This window comes from Cupressus sempervirens, chromosome 7, assembly GCF_028749045.1.
Source record: "Cupressus sempervirens isolate cs-2001-9-10 chromosome 7, ASM2874904v1, whole genome shotgun sequence".
Classification (NCBI taxonomy): domain Eukaryota; kingdom Viridiplantae; phylum Streptophyta; class Pinopsida; order Cupressales; family Cupressaceae; genus Cupressus; species Cupressus sempervirens.
In genome coordinates, this window is record NC_143124.1 from 150,604,419 (window position 1) to 150,610,823 (window position 6,405).

A 6,405-nucleotide genomic window follows, 5' to 3' on the forward strand; every position below is an offset into this window, starting at 1 on the left:
TTGATCAGAAAATCAGCATGCAAACACAAAGTATTGATATACTAAATTCTCTTCCTCTAAACACAACAAAATAGCATAGACTTTATGTTTGACACACACAAAAATCACCATCTGGAAAATTATTGCCCTTCTCTCCCTACATTAAAATTTAAATCCAAAACTATCATGTAGCACCTAGTCTACAGCAAAGCAAAAGAAAAAAATGGAACCCTTTTTACATTGCTTTGCTAACTATATATCAATTCCCTTTCCTGTAGCCTTTAAGTTTTGATGATAACTTATTCTTGATTTCACAATATTATAGACATAATCAACAAGGGTATGGGCAGAAAATTCTAATGGCATCTTCTTTATATGCAAGCACATGGCATTTGAATTATCTAATCTTAAATAAAATATTCATGATGCTGGGCAGATTGGAAATAATTTTGACAGTAAAAATAGGTCCGATTGAAGGGTGCATAACTAATTATTCTACCATTGGATTTCCTTCATTTTTGGATATGTTGGAGAGATCCTAATTACACACAACTTGACAGGAGTGATTGAGAAAATTATGTCTAAGTAAAAAGTTATGGACCACTATGTGAGAGTCTATATGACTGTTAGAATTATAAAGTTCCTGACAAGAGCCTTGTATCTTTGCTTGTATTAATTTGGGTTTGCGGGTGATCTCTTGCCATATCAATACTCAATTGGGCTCTTAGACTATCCTTATGCTTTGCATACCAATTTTCAGCTCTAATGACTCCTATAATTCTATCAAACACTTCACATGTGACTAATAATGTTTTCACATCTCCGTCTTCAGAAGAACTGACTATGGTGATCTCATGTTTGCTATATGCCAAATCAACCAAGAGTTTGAACAGTGAACCCAAGGTACATATACATTCCAGCCCTTCAAATTTGAGTAAGAGAACCATGTTAATCATTGACTATAAGGGGTGTATGTGCGAATTTGTAGGCCTCTAAACCTCACACACACTTCAACATAGTCATTACCTATGGATTCATCCTAGAATGAAGATGGGATAGTTCATCCAAAAGGTCCAATAGTGTGACATGTTGCCTTCTATCTAGAAGGATTTTACCTATGTGCTCTTAGGACGAGATGCAGGCAACCAAACCTTTCTAGAATGAAGGGTTTTAGAATGCAATTAAATCTAGATGATGTGCAATTAATCTAAATGAAAGATGCAAGTAATCTAATAACATATAAAACAAATTAGACTATATGTGTGCATGTTACATCTAAATGGTATTAAATCTAAGAAACAAAAAGCTATGATGATAGTAAGCAAATGAGTGCACAATTCGATAGAAATTCGATGCAAATTCAATTCAACCTTTGTAATGGGGAATTAGGAGTCTCTTAAATAGAATTCCTAGAATCCATCAATAGTTGAGATCCACTCAGATAGATGGTCAGGATTGAAACCAAGATTTAGTCAAAGTGGAAAGTCCCCAATATAGATGTAGTTAACTGACTCAGATCTTGAGTGCAAGAAATAGTTAACTCAGATTCACTTTAGTGTGAGAGTAAGTGAATTAAGTCACTTCTAATTCAATGAGTAGTTAACTGAGAATTTCCATTTTAGAATTGGAGAGAGGATTTTAAAGATATTATTTAATTTAATAAATGAGATATGACCTCATAAATGCCTTTTCCATTTAATTGAATAATCTAATTCAATTAATTAAAATAAGTATATTTATTAAATTAAATATTTTTAATTCCTTGGTACATTAGCCTTAGGAGGTAATTTAATTTAATTAAATTATAAATACTTTAAATTAAATTAAATCCCAATCAAATAGGTTTAATGTGACTAATATGAGTCAATACTTAGGAATTAAGTAGATGGCCTAATTAATGTAGATTAAGGGTTTTCTACATTTGAAAATTAATTCAAGTAGCGAATATTAGAATAAGAGTTGCCTAGTGACATAGGACTTAGTATTGATTGAAATAGACCAAAATTGGTCATCATGGCAATGAGCTAATTTTGGGGTATTACATTTTGCCCCTCTTTCAATGAATGTGCAAGTAGCACATTTGATTCAAAGAAAATCAAAAAGCATGATGCAAGGATCAAGAAATGAGATTGGTTTCGAAATTGATTATACAAAGATTAATTGATAAGCTTTTAAGGACCATCTCCAGAACGAAGCTTAATCCTAAGGAATCCAAGTAGAGCACCTAGATACCTGAATTGATAAGCATTCTAAAGGTCTCCTTTAGAACGAAGTTTAACCTTTAAGGATCTATATAGAACATCTAGATACCTGAGATTTGATAAGCATTTAAAAGACTATCTCTAGAATGGAGTTTAATCTTTAAAGATCCAGATAGAACATCTACATACCCAAGATTTGATAAGCATTTAAAAGACTATCTCCAAAATAGAGCTTAATCTTTAAGGATCCAGACATAACATCTAGATACCTAAAATTGATAGCATTTAAAAGACTATCTCCAAAATGGAGCTTAATCTTTAAGGATCTAGATAGAACATCTAGATACCTAAAGTTGATAGCATTTAGAAGATCATCACCAAAACAGAGCTTAATCTTTAAGGATCTAGATAGAACATCTAGATACCTAAAATTCATAAAAATTTGAAAGGTTTTCTTTAGAATGAAGCCTAACCTTCAAGGATCCAGATAGAACACTTGGATACCAGAATTGATAAGCTTTTAAGGATTGTCTCCAGAATGGAGCTTAACCCTAAGGAATTCAGATAGAACACCTAGGTACCTGAATTGATAAGCTTTTAAGGATTGTCTTCAAAATGGAGCTTAACCCTAAGGGATCCAAATAGAACACGTAGATACCTAAGATTGATAAGCTTTAAAGGATTATCTCTAAAATAGATCTTAACCCTAAGGGATCTAGATAGAACACCTAGATACCTAAGATTGAAAAGCTTTTAAGGATTATCTCTAGAATAGAGCTTAATCCTAAGGGATCCAAATAGAACACCTAGATACCTAATATTGAAAGATAACATGACCTAATCATGAGCTATAGAACCATCCTCAAAAAGATGCTTGATCCTCAGGAATTAGGGTTTAGACTGTCTCGATACCTATCCATCAAACTCTGATAGAGACTATTATAAGATGTGATTAGCTAATGAAAAGATGAGATAGATGAAAAAAATGATGCCAGACGGAGGGGAACAAAATGCCCCTAGTAATGAGTACATAAGATGGGAACAGGATGCCCCAAGCAATGAAGATTTAGATTGATTTTGAAATTTAGATTCAATGATGTAATCATCCTACCCCCTCAAGAGTTAAATCAAAAGATGACACACCATAAATATGATGTAGAGTAGTATAGAGAGAGATACAGAAGAACATGAAGAGTTAGTAGAATATAGAAGAGATTAGAATGATTAGAAGAAAATTCAGAGTCAATTCAACATGATTTTGAGGTCTAGAAGACCAAGTTGACCAAGTTTGACCATAGTTGACTAGAGTTGACCTCTTTTTAGATTTGAGATGAAATGTGAAGAAATTTGAGGTGAAAAGATTCTAAGATTCACCAAGTATCAGTAAAAATTTGGACTACACAACCGTTCGATCACGTTGGTACCAAAATCTTAAAATGCATCTTTGAGCCACTTAAGTGTGTTAGATTTTGACTTCGATCTTGAAAAATGGGTTTAGAGCAGCCAAAGTAGCCAAGAGGGTGATTAATTAATCATTTGTGTAGTTGTGAAGAACATGATGCTTTGAAGAAGCCAGCAACCCTTCATTACAGAAGATGAAAGTAGATTTGCAATTGAATCATATGTTGAACTAAGAAATACAATCCTATGCTATATGCAACCTTAATCTAGATGCAACCCTAGGTCTAGTTACCAAGCTTTGACAATTATCATCACTAAGCATATAGTCAAAACCCTAGATGTCATACAACTCTTGTTGACATTGCAATCATGAGAATATGAATAGGACATCTGTTCTACTTTTGTCAGGATGAAATATAACCATTCGAGGCACAAGAAGCTAGAATGACCAGAACATTTGCCCCTTTTAATATAGCAATTTAACATAAGCATCGAGAGATAAATGTTAGAATGACCAGAATGTTGCTTGCACGATAGACATACCAAACACACAAGAGATCCAGCTTATGCTAACTATTCAGTAAGTATTTTGTCCGCAACGACCCTTATGTTTGTAACCTGAGATAGAAGTGTGCTAGGTATACTCACAATGACCCGTACATTCACTTGGCAAGATGAGTATTAGTATTTACTACAGCATGAAGAGTTCACTCCAACAGATAAGGAGAAGAACCAATGTTATTGATGTATTCATATAAAAAGAGTCGAGGTACACCTGACCATCCAATACGAGATGGAGGCTCTTATAGTGGACACCCCTTTTATAGGAATATGCCAAGTTATTGGAACTAAACCGCAAGCAGAAAACAAAGAAAAGATCATGCCACTAGTCATTACTTCTCTAGTCAAAAATGACATCATCGGGTTGCTCGGACAGACATGATGAAAGCAAAAGCAAACAAACAAACAAAATGCTCAGCATATCCAAACAAGTATATCATTTTGAGTTCAATGTTTTTGGGATTGATGTCAAGTATCAATGTCCAGAATATGGATGAAAGAAATCTTTTTAGTAGGGTGACAACAGTAGACAGATGCAGTCAAAATGACTGGTGACTAAGGTCAAAGAGGAATCTTTGAGGTGAAGAACCTAAAAGGACCAAGTGATAATAGATAGACATAGCCAGAATGACTAGTGACTAATGCAAGAGAGTTCTTCCATAAAGGAATCTTGAAACGTGACTCGAGCAATAGTAGGAAGACATAGCTAAAACAACTGGAGACTGTTGCAAAAGAGATTCTATGAGGAGAATCTCACAAAGAGTGACACTGGTGACAGTAGGCAAACATAGCTAGAACAACTAGTGACTAACACAAGAGAGATCTTCCATAAAGGAATCTTGAAATGTGACCTGAGCAATAGTAGGCAAACATAGCTAAAACAACTAGTGACTGTTGCAAAAGAGATTCTATGAGGAGAATCTCGAAAAGAGAGACATTTGTGATAGTAGGTAGATATAGCCAAAATGACTTGTGACTATTGCAAAAAAGATTCTGTGAGACTGAAGGGGAATGCCCCCAAGTTGAGACAAGACTCAATCCATGGATACATGAGTAGAAAGTAGGAAAAGTAGTAAAGTAACTGTATAGGAAGCATGAAGATGCACTACAAGATGAAGCATTCAGAACAAGAGGTGTCTATTTACCAAGTTTTCACCTTCTTAGTAGAGCTTTCATTTTTTTGCTACGATGATGCTTGTTTCCAGGTTTTCACCAATGGCACTTTTTTTGTTTTTCAATTTTTTTTATATTTTTCTCTTTTTGATTTTTTTTTTGGAATTTTTTTAATTTTCCATTTTATTTTTTTTAGTGTTACAAAGGCACCTATTGCTAGGTTTTTACCAAGATAATAGATTTTTTCAGGACTTTTTGCAAATTTAGATTTTTTAAAGCATATTTTCAAAATTTTAGAACTTTTTTAGAGATTACTAGCTCTCAAGAAGGATTACCTTGATTTTGTTCTAGTGTCTAGAAAAGTGTAGGATGAGATGTAGTAGCAAGCTAGTGGATAAGTGGAGATGGATAGGCAAGGAGTATGAATCGGTGAATGTTACCCTCAAGGAAATTCTTCACAAGATTACCCAAGCTAGGGAAAAAAGATATAACAATATAAGCTCATGGTGTAATGAAGAGTGTCATGTAAGTAATCCAAGAAAATGACCATGTCAAGAGATTGATAAGAATTGAATTTTCTTCTTTCTTTCATTGATCAGTACCAGAGGGTTAACTAAATAGGATAGCAAAGTTTTTTATGGAGGTTATGAGTGAATGACTTTGGGAACGAGAACATCTGAAGGATAAGCAAGATCATGATAGGATGTTAGGGACCAAAAGATTTATGCATGATGCTTGTTTACCAAGTTTTCATCATGGTATTTATCCAAGGTGCCACAAGAAGTGATTTTCACCATAGGATGGATTTATTTTTCTTTATTTTGCTACCAAGGTGCTTGTTTCCAAGTTTTCACCAAGACATTCTTTTTTTTTTTTTTTTTGGATTTTTAGAGTTTTTGGAAATAATTCAAGCCCTTTTCAATTTGAATAGTGCTCCTATTGGAAGGAGAAATTATGATAAGCCAAGACCCTAGAAAGGAATGCTCAAAGATGCTAATAAGGTAATGGAAGGGAGATAGTAGAAAAGATATATGGAGGATAAGGTTTTAGGATATGGATGAGATAAATAGGATGGAAGGATAAAAGGTGGAGTGGATAGGTTATTGAAAGGGATGTGCAAAGGTAGAAGGAAAAAGTGGGCAAGATCAAC